General features: G+C 34.4%; 1 pseudogene; it reads left to right on the top strand.

The window, feature by feature from the left end:
- Nucleotides 1-7,760: 7,760 nt before the first annotated feature.
- LOC149543987 (glutamate receptor 2.7-like) lies at nucleotides 7,761-15,017 on the top strand (annotated as a pseudogene).
- Nucleotides 15,018-20,930: the final 5,913 nt, after the last annotated feature.

The raw sequence follows: 20,930 nt of genomic DNA, 5'->3' as shown, positions 1-20,930 counted from the left end.
TCAACAGGTTGTAATGCACTAGCTGAAATTGTAAGGGCATCAACTACCATGTTTCTCCTTCTCAGGATGGACTTTATGTTTAGCACCTCAAAATATTCCATCAAGTCCCAAACTCCTTTTCACTAAGAAAGTAGTCTTCTATTATTGAAAGAGTAGATTGATTTAACTTGTCTAATCACTAATTGAGAATCTCCTTCAATTATGAGAGATTTGACATTTTCTCTAATGTAAAGAGTAGTCCATGAATCAAGGCTTCATATTTTGTAATATTGTTAGTACAACTGAATTATAAATGGTACACAACATAAAATGACCTATCTTTGGGATTAATTAGTTCAATACCTACACCAGCTCCTAATTTGCATTTGGAGCTATCAAACTTTGAGTGTCCATATTGGTTGATCTTTTGGCTTTCTTGACTTATGTTTATTTGTTCAAAGCTTTTCTTTCACTTGAACTTTGAAAGACTATTTATTTGGGATCCATTGTAATATTTCACGTGGTGGACTTGGTGAGATACCCTTATTTACCTTTGATATGGGGATTGTTTGTTTCTCTTGTTCATCTTAAATCTCCCCAATCAATTCTATGATTTTAACAATTTTTGGCTTAAGATTAAAAACTACTAAGGTCCATCCTTAGAATTTTACAAAACATCTTCTCCTTAGGACTTTAATCATCCTTGGTGGAGGACAAGAAAAAGCCTCACCATCTAAAGAGATGTCAATATATGATGCATTAAGATCTTTATTTTCCTCTTCATCATGTTTTGTGACTTCGTATATGCATGTGGAACTTAAATTTTCCTTTATATCCCACTTTGAGTTTCACCATTTTTCAAGTGCATTATCTAAGTCAATACCCAAGAAATCACTTCTTGGTAATGTGAGCACTCAAATTTTGAATGACTTATTTTGTGTAACCTATAGAATCCTAGAAAGAGAAAAATTCTTGGGTCTGCTTCTTCACTCAAGCATTGTAAATTTGTAACCATGTTGTCTATGAACTAAGTCACAACCTCTTCTCTTGGGATAGCATTCATGGATTCTCTATTAAGATTTTCTTTTCTTTTAATTGGAGCTACGTCAAGAGCCATCACCTTGTAAGATCCTAAGTTTGATTGAAGAAATGCTACTTCATTTGGGGCATTAAATTTTATGATCATTGTCTTTATCTTTGGCTTAGTGTATATCTTGATCTGATTATTTGGCCCTTTCCAAGGTAACCATAGTTGAGTGAAATTAGTTGAGAACCATCCTCTTAGACACTGAGTCCATTCTATAGTAAGTAACAAACCATATGTTTCCAAAATTTCCACCACATGTATATCTAAGATGTCTTGAATTCCAAGGTCTGTAGTTAATTGTATTCCAACATATTTCAATACCCCAATAACTTTTATTTCTATTTTATCAAGATTAATTACTATCCAATTCATATGTTCAGGGGTGCCTCCCAACCTTTAAGTTATGAAAAGTGGCATGACATTATAGGAAGCTTTTGAATTTATAAGACAATTATGGAGGTTTTTTCCAAAAATTCTAATACTGAGGAAGAAAGGAGGCACTTCTTCCTTGTCTTTATACATGGTTGGCATAGCCTTAGAAGTGTTAACTTGTTGGGATATTGTCTTCTAAGGACCTATAGTAGTCATTACCTTGGTATGATCAAGAGTCTTCAAAAATGATCCCCTCTGATTAGGAAAGTTTTGTAGCATATCAAACAAGCATATATTGGCCTTCATCCTTTTTAAGTCTTCAACTACACTATACTTTTTAGTTGACCAAGTAGGATTCTTTGGTATCATGGATATATTTCATTAGTTCTTATTTTGATGTCCAACATAGGGTTCACATATAGGCACTGGATTGCTATTAGCTCTTGGATTTGGAGGCATTAGTTGCAACACAAGAGGAATCTCATCAGTCATGGATTCCTTTCAAAGTCTACAAATCGTAAACATTTCTATTGTCATTCTAAAAAAAAAATATCTCTTCTGGTTGATGATCTAATTCTTGACTGAATGGAAAAGTAAATTCATCATTTACTTGCTCTTCCATTTTAGGATTCTATGGAGAATCATAAGATTCTAATATCATAGTGTTGAATTGCATAGGGAGCTCATTGTTATTGCCTAGTGAATTTTGGTTCACTTCTTGATTTGCATTGAAATATGAGTTTCTATCATTGGGTATGTTCTGGCTGGTATAAAATTAATTGATGTTCATAAATTGAGCATTAATATTTTTATCTGTAGGGAAATTTCCATTGTTTGGATGGGTATTCTATTGGCAATACTATCTTTGGAAACCCTTATTGAAAACTAGAGGGTTAAAATTATCCCGTGCATTATTATTTTTGCTAAAAAATATTGTATTTCTTACCATATATATTTTTTTAAGGTCTTACATTGATTCTTTGAAAATTGTTGTTCTTCCCTTGCGACAACCTCAACTGAGTTATCTCATTGGTAATCTGAGACATGGTTTTCTTCATTTTTCCTAACTCAGTTGTGATGTTATTTTCTATCTCAGTAAGCATTGTTGCCTTTTCTCAAAGAAAAAAGATTTTGGATATTCATATCTTGGGTAAGTTATGGCTAGAGTTGGTGTAACTGGTGCCTTTTGTAGTGGATTTGGAGTTAGTGGAATGAATTGACTATGCATCACTTGTGCTCTACTAGGATATGTTGATATTATTGTACTAGCTTGGGTTGGAACCATCAATCCACCTCCATTAGGATTGGCATGTCTAGTAAAGGTGATTACTTCTTTGAAGACTTTGTCTAATCTATTGATGTCTATAGGAGGCACTCTCCTTAGGAAGATAGTAGTGAGGTTATCCATAGCATTAAGATAAATCTCGATTGCAACTTCAACTAGTATGGTGTAGGGTGTTTCCAACTTGTGGTATGCCATGTGAAAGAGATGATTGAAAAATGAAATGGTTTTCGTTGGGTCCCTCTTGATTGATATGAATTGATAATGTATCATCTCTGGATTGATGAATGTTTTCAATTGATGTAGGAACAATTTTTCAAAGGATGCCCAGTTTTGGATATATCCTAGAGGTAAATTCACATACTAGTTGAAGGAAACATCTCCCAATGTGTATGGGAATAAATAGAGGACCATATTCTTTTGTTGAATCTATTTTCAATTGCATATATCTTTGAAGACCTTGATATGATCCTTAGTTTTTCATGTCTCTCCATAGATGAACCTTGGGCATAATTTCTCAGGATTCTTGGGAGGGTCATTGAATGCACCTTGCAAGTTGATTGGTGAATCTACTACATTTTCAAAGAAGGCCATTGGTGGAGGATTATGTGGAACAATAGGTGGAGGTTGTTTTGAGGTAGAACTAAAGATGACAAGATTTGGAATGGGAGTGGAAGAATTTTGGGTATCCTCTTATCACTATGTAGCTTACAAAAATGACTAAGTTCTAGGAACTCAAGTACACTATGTGAAGACCTTAAAGTGCACTAAAATGGAGATGGTAGATTATGATCTTCAAACTTGTGTTGATTCCTAAAAAGAACACCTTTGAAAGGGGCACCTATACACCTTCTGATAGTTATACATGAAATTTTTTCTAAATATTTGAAAACTATAGAATTTTCAAATGACAACCTATTTTCCTTATCTGAATGGTTTTAGGCTCTCCTTCTAATACCACTTATGTTGAGTTGTCATTTTGTATGATGTTTAATGGAAGGGATTCATTTGAACCCCTATCTTGAAAAACTGATTGAGGACCAAACCCAAGGTTCTGGGTGGTCTTTTCAACCTACTAGGTTCGCTTAATTGAAGCTAAATGTGTATGTTCACAATGAGGCCTTTGTTGGTTGAAACCAATTCTGGACAATCTATTGATTTTTTAAATGTAATGACAAAAGAGATATATTTTTGTATTTTCTATTTTATGATGAATGCAATTTATCGATGCAAATACAAGTTAGAATAACTGATATTCATTACCATAGTTAGCTAGAACCAATAGGTAAAATAATTAAGCTTTACATGCCAAAATAAGAAAATCCTTTGGTAGCCAACCCAACTCAGTAGAAATTGATTCTAAAGTGATTTCCTGTGTTAACCAATAGAAGCTTAGTTAACATTGTGAACTTACAAAATCCCTTTGGTAACTGAGTTAACTCAGTCAATACTAAATCTGTTCAACTTTTCCTTCATTAACTGAGTGAGATTAGTCAACACTCTTTTTTGCACAACTTCCTTCGATGGCCAAGTGAGTTGGGTAGATACTGCCTTTTGTATAGAGTAAACTTAGGAATGCTTGGTAGACTAGGAAAATTGTCTTCAATGACCAAGTGAGCTCAACATGCACTGACTATCAACTAATATGACATTTGTGTAACATCAAAGATAACACACAATTAATCAATTGTATCCAACAAAATCTTGGTATCACTTGTGTTCATTCTATTTCTTTTATGTGTATGAAACTAAGTTAAATCCAAGGTTAATCATAGTTAATCACATTAAGATTATTATATTTAGTAACTACCAAGTTACAGTTAATTCTCAGTGCTTGCCAAGTTACAATATTTGCTAGTGTTAACTAAGTGTCTGTGTGTTTGCCAAGTATCAACATAATATAGTTTAATCAAATTTTTATATTTTGATTTGTATTGACATCTAAGGGATCTGAGATTTATTTTGTGGTAATTGAATCACCCCTCCCCTCTCAGTTACTCCTCTTATATTTTCAATAATTTTCTATGCAGTGCATTGAAGGATGTGATGAAGGGGTGTCTATGCAATTTGTGAACTCTTGGACTAACAAGAGGATAGTCATGAATGGGATCTTGTTTGAGATCAAAAAAGATGTCATAGCTAAGGTTGGTATTTTCTCCTAAGAGGGCAAAAAATTTAGGAAGAAAACCTGTGTCACTAATGAAATGAATCTCAATTAAATTTTCTGACCTGTAGAAAGCCATTTGTGTAATTATGGTGAGTTTGTCAAAATGGAGCTTCTAGATCACTAGAAAGAGGTATGCTATGCTATTATGCAATATCTCATGCTTGAGGGTAGATTTTAGATTTTCTACTACTACCATTTTCCCCATATTAAAAATAATATTCAAAATTGTGACCTCATATCCTTCCCACTTTTTCTTCTACATTCTATAGAAGACAACATCTTTAGGGTTAGGGAGAAGATTAAGAAAGGGAAATCCTACTCTAGGCCTTTATGTATAAATTGTATGATTTTCATAAGAACCTTTGCCCAATATAGCCTATAAATTTGCAAGTGGTTCTTCCTAATCCATCTCTTTCTACCTCTACCCTGCACTCTACTAGGGTGTTGTCCACTATGGAAACCAAAACCCCAAAACTTGCCCTCTTGAAGTAAATCAAAATGGAGAGTGATGTCCTGATTGTGGGCTCACATGTTAAAATTAAAGATGGAAAGAGGAGATCCCTAAGAAATAATAAGAAGAAGAGGGTCAATGTTGTTCTTGAACCTAATTTGAAAGCCCCTCAACACCAAATCCACTAATTGTAGTAAGCACAAACCACCTCAGAAAACATAGAAGAGCAAGAGCTCCTAGAGGAAATATGTTAGAGAAGAGTTCAAAGAAGAAAATGTTAGTGAATGAAAGGGTGAGGATATTAATCAATTGATCCCCCTTCTATCTCATGTCTTTGATACTCATAAGAATAATATGCCTGATATAACAGAGGATACTCTCACCTCCCACCAAGATCTTACCAAGAAAGGTGATCAAGCCCTTAAGAAGGATACCCTATAGTGCCTACCTATTGGTGTTGAAAATGAATATTTGGGAGTAACTAATAGAAACCTTAAAAGGATGGAGGGAAAGAAGGATATCCAAGAGTAAAGGTTTGATGAGGTCACTAGGTTTTTTATGAGGGTGATGTATTTGATAGTCTCCACGCTTCACCTTCTGCATGTAGAGAAAGATGGCCTAACTTCTGTAATGGGAATGGACACTATCGGTTCACTTTACAAGTTCTTGGTGGATCATTAGCTCCAACTGATACTAGATAAATTAGAAAAGAGAGAGAACAACATGGGGAATTAGTCCCCCCTTTAGTTTAAGTTTTAATTTTTGTTATTCTTATTGTTACAACACTCAATGTATGAGGGTTCTGTTAATGGTTTTCTATGGACTCAAATTTATTATAATGTGTTTATATTATTTGTAGTTTTCTTTCTCATAGTTGGGACACTTTAGTTTGGGGTTTTTTTAATTAAAAGGAAGTGGGTTAATTATAGTTTTTCCTAATTGATAGTTGTTCTATAGCTTCTTGTTATTCAGGTCAGCCTTCATTTTAGGCTTCTTTCGATTCCACAAACTTGTCTAGTTTACCTTCCTAAAAAAAATTAATTTAGTCAACTTATTTGCACCAATCTCCTCATTATTCTCAAATTTATCAAAAATTCATTTCACAAATCCCCATTATTCTCTATGTTTCCTACCTATCTAATTTGATTAACAATAATCATAACATTACCTTAAAAACTATCTTCTAACTCTAACTCTTTCATTTGTAAATTTTAAAAACTTCTTCTAAGTGCTTGTAATTTGGAAATCTTAACCTTAGTTGTACCTTGATATGCATTTTTCAAAATTTGTCAAGCTTGTTTAATTGAACATGCATTTCTAATTCTTCCATGGCTATTTGTATGAACATCATGGCTTTTCTATCTTTTTCTCTATTTTTTTGCAATTCCCTTCTTTGGTTGTCATTTAGATTAGATTCATATCTAGCCCTTCAAAGCCCTTTTCAAGAAATTTAGTTAACCCTTGAAACCTAAAAAATATTTTCATTTTAATTTCCCTTACCTTGACTTAATTTTTTATATTACTAATTCACCTTACACCTTTACTAACAAAAATAATTTTAATCCTTTATGCTTCACTTATCACTAAATAATTTCTTGGCACAATTTATTCACTTACACATAGACTATATTATTTATTTCTCATTCAAATGTTTTTGGTAAATTAATATTAAAGCTATTGCTCTTATATTTATTGAGCAATGAAACTTCTTAAGACTATTTATGAGACAATGAAACTCATATGAAACATTTTCTAATATGCAAATCAATGACTGATCTAATATGGATTCTAGTTGCAGACACTTCAATAATTAATTTTCCTCAAACACTAATAGCATAATGGCTACTTAGATTTAGCAATCTAGAGTACTTCTCGAAACTAGCACCATCTATTCTAAGCAATCTCCAATGGTCTCCTTCAACCTACTCTGATACAACAATGTTGGTGGGAAAAGACAAGGAATAAGATAGAATAAAAGATAAAATACACAATTATGTTGTTGCATAATAAACTCAAACCTGTATTGCCTTGACAAAAAAATTGATTATATATGTCTCTCTATAGAGGACTAGAAGGATTTTTTTCCCAAAACTCACTCATCTAGATTACCATATGGAAAATGAAAAATCTCAAATATGCACAGGTCAAAAATATCACATGGTTGGTAATTTGTATAATGAGACAATCATAAATATGAAAGGAGTGAAGTGGTTGATGAATGGTGGAAAACTATAGATATAAATATATATATATATATATATCTATATATATATATATATATATATATATATATATATATATATATATATATATATATATATATATATATATATATATATATATATATATATATATATATATATATATATTTGACATTGTTGTAGTGTAGTTGGTAGAATTAGATTGACACATTCATCGACTAATGACTATCGATTCAAACGGCCCTGCGGGTCATAGTCGAAATAACATAACATTTATTGGGATGTTTGTTTTCAAGTTCTAATAATAATAATGCAAGCTTTACATGGAAAATGGCATCTATAATTTGAATACAATGAGACAACTGCAATTTATAATTAGAGGTCCAATGATAGATGCCTTAGAGGATGCCTTGTGAGATGTCCACGAAAAGACTGTTTTCAAAGTTGGCCTCTCTCCTCAGCCGGATATCTCCGAAATAAGAAGCGTTCTTTAGAATGATCTCATGAAGATGGAGACAAGAGTATTCATTATGCATATGCATCCCGATATGTCCCTTGACTTATTTTCCGAGGTGCATAAATTGGGTATGGTAAGTAGTGAGTATGTTTTGTTAATTATTGTTAGTTGGAAAGCTGTTATTTCTAACTTGGAAATAACAGTAGTATTTATGGGTAGCTTGGACAGCTGTTTGTTCTTATCTATGAATAATAGTAGTATTTATGGGTGGTTTGGACAGTTGTTTGTCCACTTGCCAAGAATTAGTAAATGGTTATTATTTACTAATTTTAGAGATTCCCTTTTGGACACCTTGTAACCAATTCTATTATTGGCTGTTGAGTTGTCTTAATCTCAGTCATTGGTTTGATTTAATCTCGATCGTTGGTTTACCAACAGGAGTAGTATAAAAAAGGGTCATTGGGTCATTTGGATGAAGAAGTTTTGGAGAAACGTTTGTAGTGTTAGCAAAAAGTCTTGCAGTGTTAGCAAGGGCATAGTGTTAGCATGGAATAGCAGTGGGGAATATCAACAGGAGAAATTAGGAGGTTGTCAGAGTTCTGCCAGTGAGAGGCAAGGAATTTTGTATCTCTTGATTTGTTGAAGTTTAATATAATTCCTCATCTGTAGAACTGGTTTTCCCTTACGGGTTTTTCTAGGGACCATTTGTCCGAAAATATTGTGTTCATTGTGTTGTTCATTTCTTTCCGTATTATAAGCGAAATTATAGTTGTGTTATTTTTCAATATTAGCTGAGAATTTGTTTTCAACAGTTTAATAATCATTTATGATAGGAGATTAATAATCAGTGACTAGAATAGTTTGATTTTTCACATGGTATCAGAGCATTGTTAAGGGTAGAAGAGTTTTTCCCTAGGAAAGAAATTTTGATCTCTTTAGATTTATTATTTCTTTAAACCCTTGAGATGGCTTCAACTGGTTTGAGAGAGCAGGATAGATTGGATGGTGCCTCAAATTTTGGTGTCTGGAAGGCTAGAATTTTTTTATTGTTGGAAGAGAATGGTATCAAAGATTATGCTACCAGTGGTGTACCTGTACCAATGGATGCAACATGGCTTGCAGCATATAGGAAGGATGATGCCAAAGTGAGGAGGATTATCCTTGATGGTGTCAAGGATCATATTGTTCCACATATCTCGGAGCTAGATACATCGAAGAAGATGTGGGATGCCATTCTAAATATGTACCAAAATGCTACCACCAATAGGAAGTTGATTCTCAGAGAGAAGCTAAAGAATACCCTGATGAATCAGGGAGAAGATGTCACAAGTTACCTCACCAGGCTCAGACTTGTCAAGGATGAGTTAGTAGCTGTTGGAGATAGCCCTAGTGATCATGAGCTAGTGAGAATAGCCCTAAATGAGTTTACTAAACAATGGAGTGTCTTTGTTCAAGTTGTCAATGGACGAGATACTTTACCGAGTTGGGATCGACTATGGACTGATTTCACTCAGTCGGAGTTTAGACTAAGTCTTGTCAATAGGACCAACAAGAGTCAAAAAAATGAGGTGGAACAAGAGAACGTTGTCCTAGCGGGTAAAGGGAAAGCAAAGAAGGAATCTAGCAAAGGATCAAATTCACAAAGTGAAAAGAAGAAGAAGGACCTTTCTAAGGTCAAATGCTTTGGATGTCATGAGTTTGGCCACTATGTCAGTGATTGCCCAGAGAGGAAGAAGGGTAAGAAGTAGGTGGCAGCTTCAGCAAGTGCAGAAGAACTCTCCAGTAGAATGGAAGATGAGTTTGCACTCATAGCTTGTATGATTAGCTCAACCTCATAGTGTGTTTGGTATATAGATAGTGGGGCATCATTTCACATGACAGGAGTTAGAGAGTACTTCTCTAGTTACAAGGAGGAGGACACCAACATCCAGATTTCTATGGGAAACTTGTCCAAACTCAACCCTATTGGGAAAGGGACTGTTCAGTTTCAGAGGGAGAATGGAAAGATAATTCCACTTCATGATATGTTATATGTGCCAGGCTTAGGTATGAATTTTATTTCTGTATCTGTTCTTCAGGATAGGGGGTATAATGTACTCTTTAGAGGGACACATGTGTTGATTAAGCACAAGGATTGGAAATCACCCATAACTATTGGAGTTAGGAGTGGTCGCCTTTATAGATTGCAGTTTGATGCTCCTAAGGAACTTATGAGCAACAGTAATCCTAGAGATCTTAGAGAGCTATGGCATAGGAGGATGGGCCATATTCATCATGGAGCACTTAGATTGCTTCGTGAGACCGTGACAGGTGTTCCAGAGGTGAGCACAAAGAATGACGATGTATGTAAGGGATGTGTGTTGGGAAAGTTTGCGAAAGCATCTTTTCCAAGGAGTGACACCAGATCTAAGGGTGTTCTTGATCTAGTAGATTCAGATGTTTGTGGACCAATGTTGACGAAATCTCTCAGAGGATATGAGTACTATGTTACTTTTATTGATGATTTCTCTAGAAAGACCTGGATATACTTCTTGAAGACTAAGGATGAGGTTTTCAGTCGATTCCAAGAGTTCAAGGCTCTTGTGGAGAACTCGACAGGAAAGAAGATAAAGGTTCTTTGGTCAGACAATGGAGGCGAGTACAAAGGAAATGTCTTCCAGGAGTTCTGCACCAGAGAAGGAATCAAGAGAGAATGGACTGTTCCTTACAATCCACAATAGAATGGAGTTGCTGAGAGGAAGAACCATTCTATATCGGAGGTAGCAAGAGCTATTCTACATGACCAGGACATGCCCCATTAGTTATGGGCAGAGGCGTGTAATACAACAGTCTATATTCAGAATAGAGTTCCACACAAGGTGCTAGGGAAGATGACACCAGAGGAGGCTTTCACAGGGAAGAAGCCAGATGTTAGTCACTTTAGGATATTCAGGAGTTTGGCATATTGTCATATTCCTAGAGATACACATACAAAGTTAGATCAGACTGCAGAGAGGGGGTACTTTGTTGGGTACAGTGAGACCTCGTTGGGTACAGTGAGACCTCGAAGGCATATAGGATTTTCATTCTGGGGACTAAAAGAGTTATTGTCAGACGAGATGTCAAGTTCATGGAGGACAAGGCATTCATGAGATCTAGAGATTTGCCAGCATATGATCAGAGTGAGCAGCCAATAGAAGCTCCAAGACCAAGTCAAGGGCAGCAAAGCTCAAGTACAGTTACCAGTATGAGTGTAGACTCAGTTAGTGAAGATTCACAGAGTATGGAGCAACAGGTGCAATAGGAAATGCATCTAGAAGACTTAGAGGTTGACATTTCATCCTCTACAGTTGGCAGCAGGAACCATGTGGTTCCAGATACACAAAGGGATACTCAGGAGTTTGTGGGAGCTCCTAGGAAGAGTACTAGACAGCGAAGACAACCAGCCAAGTTCAATGACTATGTGGCATTAGTTAGTCAGTTGGTAGATAGTGAGCCTTCTAGCTATCAGTAAGCTGCAGAACATCAGGTATGGCAAGATGCTATGGTTGAGGAATATTCTTCAATAATGCAGAATGATGTGTGGGAGGTAGTACCTAGACCAATAGGTAGGGCTGTAGTTGAATCACGCTGGATCTATAAGATAAAGCACAATGCAGATGGTAGCATCGAGAAATACAAGGCTAGGTTCGTGGCAAAGGGGTTTTCTCAGAAGTAGGGAATAGACTATGAGGAGACATTTGCTCCAGTTGCCAGGTATACTTCTATATGAGTTGTAATCTCACTTGCAACATAGATGGGATGGCAAATCCATCAAATGGATGTCAAGACAGCATTCCTCAATGGTGAGTTGAAGGAGGAGGTATACATAGAACAACTAGAAGGCTTTGTAGCACACAGCAAAGAGACCCATGTGTGCAGATTGAAGAAAGCATTGTACGGACTCAAGCAGGCTCCTAGAGCGTGGTATGAGTGCATTGATACATACTTGCAAAAAATGGGCTTTGTGAATAGTGAAGCAGATGCTAACCTCTACTACTTGATGGTTAGGGGTGAGATTCTCATTCTTGTTCTTTATGTGGATGATCTATTTCTTACAAGTTCAATAGGGCTCATAGTGGATTGCAAGAGGAACCTTGCAGAAGAGTTCAAGATGAAGGATTTAGGACTTATGCACTACTTTCTAGACATGGAAGTGTGGCAGATAGATGGGGAGATTTTTCTTGGTCAAGGGAAATATTGCATTGAAATCTTGAAGAAATTTGGGATGGAGAATTGCAAAGCCATGTCTACACCCATGATCATGAATTGGAAGAAGGTAGATACATCTAAGGAGAAAGATGTAGATCCCACTTTATATAGATAGTTGATTCGTTCGCTTATGTATTTGGTTAACACTAGGCCTGATATAGCATTTGTAGTAAAATCTCTTAGTCAGTTCATGGTTGAACTAAAGAGAATGCATTGGATAGCAGCTAAGCATGTGTTACATTACTTGTGTGATACAGTTGAGTATGAGATCAGATATGTTTGAAGTGAAGGTATCAGGTTGATAGGCTATACTAATGCAGATTGGCCAGGAAGAACAACAGACAAAAGGAGCACTTCAGGGTGTTGTTTCAGCTTGGGATCAGGAGTTGTATCTTGGTTCAGCAGGAAGCAGAAGTCTGTGGCTCTAAGTTCACCAGAAGTAGAATACATAGCAGCTAGCATGGTGACATGTGAAGCTATATGGTTTCGAAAGTTGTTAGTAGCCTTGTTTGGTCAGAAGGTTGAGAGTACTGTGATACATTGTGACAATCAGAGTTGCATCAAGTTGTCTGAGAATCCAGTGTTTCATGATAGGTCTAAACATATAGATATTAGATATCACTTCATCAGAGATTGTGTACAAACGAAAGTTGTTCAGCAGAGTACATACGTACAGAGGAACAGGTAGCAGACATTCTGACGAAGGCTTTGGGAAAGGCCAAATTTATCTTTTTTAGAGATAAGATGGGTGTCATGCAGAACAGCTTCCTCGCTAAGAGGGAGTGTTAATTATTGTTAGTTGGACAGCTGTTATTTTTGACTCGAAAATAGCAATAGTATTTATGGATAGCTTGGACAGTTGTTCGTCCTTATCTATGAATAGCAGTAGTATTTATGGGTGGTTTGGATAGCTGTTTGTCCACTTGCCAAGAATTAGTAAATGGTTATTATTTACTAATTTTAGATATTCCCTTTTGGACACCTTGCAACAAATTCTATTATTGGCTGTCGAGTTGTCTTAATCTCAGCCGTTGGTTTGATTTAATATCGGTCGTTGGTTTACCAACAGGAGTAGTATAAAAAGGGGTCATTGGGTCATTTGGATGAAGAAGTTTTGGAGAAACGTTTGCAGTGTTAGCAAACAGTCTTGCAGTGTTAGCAAGGGCGCAGTGTTAGCGTGAAATAGCAGTGGGGAATATCAGCGAGAGAAATTAGGAGGTTGTCGGAGTTTTGCCAGTGAGAGGCAAGGAATTTTGTATCTCTTGATTTGCTGAAGTTTAATATAATTTCTCATTTGTAGAACTGGTTTTCCCTTAGGGGTTTTTCTAGGGACAATTTGTCTGAAAATATTGTGTTCATTGTGTTGTTCATTTCTTTTCGTATTATAAGTGAAATTGCAGTTGTGTTATTTTTCAATATGAGGTGGGAATTTGTTTTCAGCAGTTTAATAATCATTTATGATAGGAGATTAATAATTAATGACTGCAATAGTTTGATTTTTCACATGTTTGGACCATTACTGACAGTTTTGCGAGTCTGTTAGACTTCTTCAACGTTACTTGTCGCCTCTCTATGAATGGCGTGCTGGGTGTCAAGAGAAGACACAAACTGACGGACGCTCCAAGGCTGAAAGAGTTCGGTAAACGTTGGAAGGAGCTTTTCACGATCCAGAATCCTGAAATACCAAGTCTGGAATTAAATAGCCGAGCGATTGTTGCATATGATACAGTGTGGGCGATTGCTATGGCAATCGACCTTCTCCTGCGTAATAATGCATTCAATGGTGATTTCTCAGAGGCACCTAAAAGCACCAAGGTATTGGATTTGAGGGTTTATGAAGGCGGAGAGCAATTGCGTAATGAGAACCTAAAGACAAACTTTGTAGACCTCAGCGGCCATGTTAAAATAAGTCGTGAGACCGGAGAACCTCCGGAGTGCTCCTATGATATAATAAATGTTGTCGGCACAAGTACCAAGGTACTTGGGTCATGGACAGGGTCGAAGGGCCTGAAAATGTCTTCAAAACATGTAGTAGTGGAAGATTCCTCTGCCAGGCAAGAAAGTGCCTTGGGAGCGAGGTTTTCAACAATTCGTCAGTGTAAAACCAAATCATGTCAACCAGACATATGAGATTACAGGCTTCTGTATTGATGTGTTCAAATCGGTGCTCAAAAGATTGGACTATGAGATCCCCTATGATTTGGTACCTTATGGAACTGGCGATATCGATAAGGGCTATCATGACGACCTCGTCTACCAGGTCTATCTCCAGGTCAGTTTAACCACTATCATTAAATATCACAAAGGAATTTTTTTTAACTATTTAATATGTAGGTGGATATCCTCCCATTGATCGATTTTCAAAAAATCACTAGAAAACAAAAAGTTTGACTCTATTTGTCTTAGTTCATTTTATGTAGAAATTAACCTGTCCCATTTAATATTGTTACTTTAGAGAACACCTCTTAGTCTGATATTTAAGTTATTTACTGCTTCATCTTTAAAATGTTAATCTATACAAGGAACTGAATCGAATAAAATGAAACAGAATTTTGATGCTGCTGTAGGAGATATAGGGGTGATTGCGAATCGGAGCAAATATGTGGATTTCACACTGCCTTACACAGAGGCGGGGCTGATAATGGGGGTGGCCAACTCAGAGGATTCAAGTGAGCCCTGGGCCTTCCTGCATCCCTTTACTCCAGCGATGTGGATAACTACTCTTGCATTTTTCATATTCACGGGATTTGTTGTTTGGTTTCTACAGCACAAGAAAAATAGACAATCCTGACGCTGATTCTCTCTCTCGTTGATTCTGTGGCATTATACGAGTTATTACTTAATATAAATTTCGCTTCTTATGAGTTTTATCTTTTATCTGAATATATTTTAATTTTGCATACTTCTAGGTTTCAGGTTCTTAGTTAGCAAATGCATTTCCTGTATGTGCTGCTGTTTGTGATCATTAATAGTTTGATGATTTTTTTTTGATGAATAGACCCTTTTTATTAATGGTAAATAAATATTGAAAAGAAATTCAAACATACAATTCAAACGTGTTATTTTACAAGGCATTTCAAAGGTTCAAAATAATTTATAAAAATCTATTAAATTTATTCTTTATCATATTATAAGGGGTCTAAGTGTGAAAGTTCTTGTCTTTAGTGTGTTGGAGTAAGATTTTAGAAAGTTGTATATTTAAATGTGAACTTAAAGTGGAATGTTAGATACCATGGAGAGCTTTTAATTTGTGAGAACAACTGCATCAAATTTACTTAAGAGTTTAAATATTTACTTAATTTGAAATGTGGTAATTGTAGAAGGTTGATTTAATATATCCAAAGACATAGTAAAATCTTTATGATGAAGTTAAAAATATAAGAAATTAATGAAGATACCTAGAAATTAAATTTAGAATTGCAATTTTTTAGGTGCTATGAAGCAAATAATTTTTTTTATGTTGTTATTATAAAAACATTAATCTATGTTACTTCTCATGTTGAATCATGATCAAAGACAATGAGAAAATGAATTATTTTGAATTGATTGATGCCATAACATTCTTAATTTCTCAAAAAGTCAAGCATTCTAATAAGTACTAAATGAATTGTCATAATGAAATATTTTGTAGTGATATGTTGCAAGAAAATTCTATCAAAAACTCTCAAAGCATCATGGAATTTTTTAGACACATCCCCACATAAAATAGCTTCAAGAGATTTCATTAAATTTTTTGTAGCAAAGTTAATCTCCACATTGAATTTCAAAAGGGACATTTAAAAAACTAAAGGATATAAAATTCTATTGATTTAACACTAAAGAATGTATGTTGGTTCCTACACATTTGAATTGTTTCAAACCTTTAAATATTGTAAGTTTCATTTTCAACTACAACTTAAATATTCAAGAATAGAGATAATAATAAAATAAAAAGATCACTAAAAATAGAATTTTAAAATTTGATATTGTTGGAAACTTACAATTGGAACAATTATTGTTTTTCATTGATGTCAAATCTACTGATAAGACATATTGTTACCTAATCTAAATGTCATATCTATTTTATTGATGAAGAGGATTTAAGAAATTGCTCATAACAAAAGCACCTAGAGGAAAGGTTGAGTTATGGAAAGGAAGCTACAATGGACATTTAATTAGTTAGACTTCGATAAAAAAAAAGTATTGTTTATGTCAAGAATGTGAAGCTAAGTTGAGCGATAGAGTAAAAGGTTAAGGAATATCGAGTGATGTTGGTGTCAACTGAGCCACATTAAGGGCTGAGAAAATCTAGTGTTGAATGACATCAATATCGACCAAGCAAGATAGTTGATGTAAAGCCATAAGTTTGATGTAAAGCCATAAGTTTTATGATGACTGAGTGATTAAGTGATGACCGAGTGTTAGAACTTAGTGATTGTCAAGTAACAGTGTTATAAATAAATTTTAGAAGATCATGATTTCTAGCTGACTTAGTCGATTTCTTGAGAGATGTAAACTATGTTGAAGATAAGATTGATGAGTTGAATCATCAAACTCAAAGAGAGGATTAGGTATAGCATCTATGATCTAATTTGATGGATGAGAAGATTTTATAAACTAAGGAAGAGGAACAGATGCAATGAACTTGATGAACTAGATTGTAAACCCTAAAATCTACGTTGACTATGGGAAATGACAAAGCAAGAATTACCTACTTAAAGAGGTATAGATTTGAACTTAGAGAGAGAGAGAGGCACACATAAAAAGGTGGATCAAAGACACACAAGGGTGACCACAAGTGTGTGAAAGAAAAACAAAAACAAAAGGAGATTGCTTGCATAGATGCTGCTAATATTGATAAGTGAATTTGAGAAGATGGCTTAAGTTTTGTTGAAAGGAGAAGATTGATTTCTTGAAGGGTTGCCAAGAAAATTGTAATGCTCCACAAAACAAAGATAAAAACTATGAACAAAAATAAAGAACCAATGAATATTTTTTTTATTTAATCATCATATTACAAGAACAAGTACATCGATTAAATCATTCTCAATTCGTAGACCTCAAAATATAAGAATATATCATCTAAATAAATTTCCATAATGAAGTTAATACATAATGAGTTCAATACAATAATGAAGAACAATATCATTCAAAGACGCCTAAGTCCAACATATGGACTTTACAAATATCAAATTTAGTTTTAAGAAGTAACTTCAACAGTCTTCCTTAGCACTAGTTATTCGACTTGAACACTTGAGACATACACAAAAATGCAACACAACACAAAGAGGGCTCAGTACACACTGAGTTGAAAAGTGTAGTTGACCTGCATACATGTCAGAATAAACATATATAAAACCATAATGCAGATATCTGAACCACATAACATAGTGCAATTCTAAAATTACTATACAAGAAGTAACATCTTCTTAACAATGCAAAATTAAACTTGCACTAAGAATAACTAGTTAATGAACCATATATATACTGAGGTGTCATCACTATGGTGCTAAGATACTGCATCCGTATATGGTAAGCCCATAGACAACACACAGTGGGATTCTCTATAGTACTCATGAAATGATGCAATAGAGACTTGCCTTGTTCTCCGTACTTAACCTTACTAGTTTAAGTCATAGGTAAGGCCAATTATCTTTTGTATGTAATTAACCCACCCAATTCATCTTTAAAATTATCACTGAATTAATTAATTGAATAGAATAAATTGATATTCAGCCACCTTGATATATGTTCATTACAGCTATCCTTAACATTCACATCAATCAGATATTCTAAGAATGCACATGCAATGAATAACAGTCAGATTTCACATGACATTACATTCTTCATCTTTTAAAATCTCATCTTCTACTACCAAACTTTGAAAGTAAACTTAGGTTATTATAACAACAAAAATAAATACTATAATATTACAATCTTGTAAATATAATTAAACTGTTACACCAGTTTAATGATATTTACCAGTCATAGTACTATACTACTTATCTTGACTATTATAACAAACTAAGCTTATCCTTCGAATTGGCCAAGATAATTAAACAATACAAATATGATATTCTTACTTTAATTGACAAATCATCAAACATATATTATAAATCTGCTTCACAAATGAAACAACTTCCATTTCAATCATAAACTAGAATATATCTGTATCCCTAAATGCTATTAAGATACTTCATAGCCTAAACTAAATATAATTGAATCCAAATGCAGCCAAAGCTTTAACAAAAGATCCTTTGCAATGTCATTGAATATTCAAATGTTTGTAGAAGTTTTACCACTATTTGATAATAAGCCACCACCCAGCTATAACCATAACAGCATATAAAAATATAATATTTGAGATCCATTCAACATGAACTTCACAAGAATGCAAAGTAACTTACATCTTGCCAGTAACCAAAAGTAATTAGGATGCAAATCCCTAAGCTATAAGAAGCACACAAACTATTCACATAATGACACTGTCAATATTACAAAAATAGGATCTATCCTTGACTTTGTTTATAAAAATAATGTCTTATTCAGTTATGAACAGTTTCACAAACAAACTACAATGACTTATGACTCAATTCCATCATATATAATGGGTTAATTTATGCTGTCATAGGGAGTTTCTTGTTTGAATCGAGCTTTCTTTTTAACTATTTGACAAAATGTCATTTCCAAAAATGTCACATACTGTTTGTTAAGTTACTGTTTTTAATATATAAATTAACCAAGCTACAGGATTCAACATATTATTTTCTTTTAAAACAATGACATAACCCTCATTTTAATCATTTATATCATAAAAAAAAGTAATCGTGCCCTAATCAGTCATGAGTTTGCAACCAAATTTAAGCTTGTGACTATGGCCAAACCTCTCATATCTAAATATTTTAAGATATGGGTTCCACAAAGCTTGGCCCTGTCAAAGCCAACTACCCATAAGAAAATCTTAAACACTTTTCATACATACAATTGCAAATATGAAACCTGATCGAGTTCAACTCGGGGAAAGAATGTATGGTTAGGGCAAAGCCTAATCAAATATATACATAAAGTAACACCCGACTTAATTTCTCCATAAATCCACATTCAAAGATGGGTATATGCAGGGCTAAGCATTGCACATAGCGCCATGCTCTGCACATATCCATCCTTGAGTGTCAATACACAATATGTAAAACTCATAACCATTTACAACATGCCAATTGAAATAACATTGCAATTACAAACAGAGAGAGAGAGAGAGTAGGGTAAGAAATTGCCCCTATGTGAAAACTGAAGATGTTAAATGCTCTACAATCCAACTCAATGCCAAAGCCCCAAATGCCGAATCAAATTGATAACAATCTCCACACAGCTGACACAATAATAATTCGCAAATGACTTCACAATGGGATGTATTAGAAGAATCCCAATAATAACCAACACTAAGCCGATACCTCAGCAACATGATTACATCCAAGTAGAGAAATGCGGCCCAGTCTCTAGTCCATATTCTGCAAAAACCTGACTCACAACAAGAAATAGCTAACCAAACTCTTAGTGCCATCAATCCTCATTAACAAGCATTCAAGTCAATTGTTACACTTCACAAGGCTGTGTGCAAGATAGTTACAAAGCCACCGCCATGTTTGGCTTCCAACAAAATGACTATGTTTTTCCTCCTTCATTGCAATCGATACCCATTTAGGGTTACCTTAATGCTTAAGATGTAATTAAACCTTTAAAAAAAAAAATGAAATGTTTATGTCAATCACAACTTAGAGTAATTAGACCCTTTTAAACAAAATGAATACAAGTTATGTAATGAAAACCATCTCAAGGTTATATGAAATATAAGGTATTTAATTCCCTTTACAACATATGCCTATATGCTAAACTGAAAACAAATCCAAAGAAATAATTCAATCCCTTCTTAGTCACACATACGTAAATGCAAAGACAAATTCTAAATATATATATCTAGCAAATTAACATTCAAATTAAACATACAATATATTTACTTTCTTTCCAAAGCATTCAAACACAAAATGCAATTTACAATGAGTTGAAAACATAATGAACATAATCGATACCCCATCAACATGCAAATATCAATATGCTAGTTCAAATCACAAAATCCTAAATCACATTCATTGCTAATAACATAGTTCTAAACAAAAAATACGTTCAACATCAATCTCATAATTCAAAGACAGTAATATAACCAAGTACTTCAGAATTACAAACATAACAACTAAAGGGAATCTTATAATAGCAAGGTCCCAACTTGCAGAAAAACCCGAAGTAGTGGTCAGGCATGACAAAAATCAAGAATAGAGATGACAATAGGGAGCTTATTAGTGAATCAACACATGAACCAAACAATGATCTAAACTTGGATAGTGAGTTGTAGTTATACAGATCAAAACCTTATTTTTTTCTTTTTAATCATTGTAAACAATTTGTATTGTAATCATTTTAATAGAGGCTTACCTAATAGTCATTTGAAGGACTTAATAGTCTATGTAAATCCTTTAACAAGGTGACATTCTAAATGGAATGATCAATGTCCTCTACCAAGGCCTCTTCTAACATGGTGATTAAATCCTCTAACCAGGTCACATTTAATAGTGTGTATTGTAACCTTTAACAAGGGGGTGAACCCACAATACTGAGTAACACTTTTGGGCGACAAAGGAAATCATGAAATCATGAAAAATTCCCATATTTA

The sequence above is a fragment of the Cupressus sempervirens genome, chromosome 8, assembly GCF_028749045.1.
Source record: "Cupressus sempervirens isolate cs-2001-9-10 chromosome 8, ASM2874904v1, whole genome shotgun sequence".
Taxonomy (NCBI): Eukaryota; Viridiplantae; Streptophyta; class Pinopsida; order Cupressales; family Cupressaceae; genus Cupressus; species Cupressus sempervirens.
The sequence above is the reverse complement of the archived record's forward strand: the minus strand, read 5'-3'. Positions and strand labels throughout refer to the sequence as shown.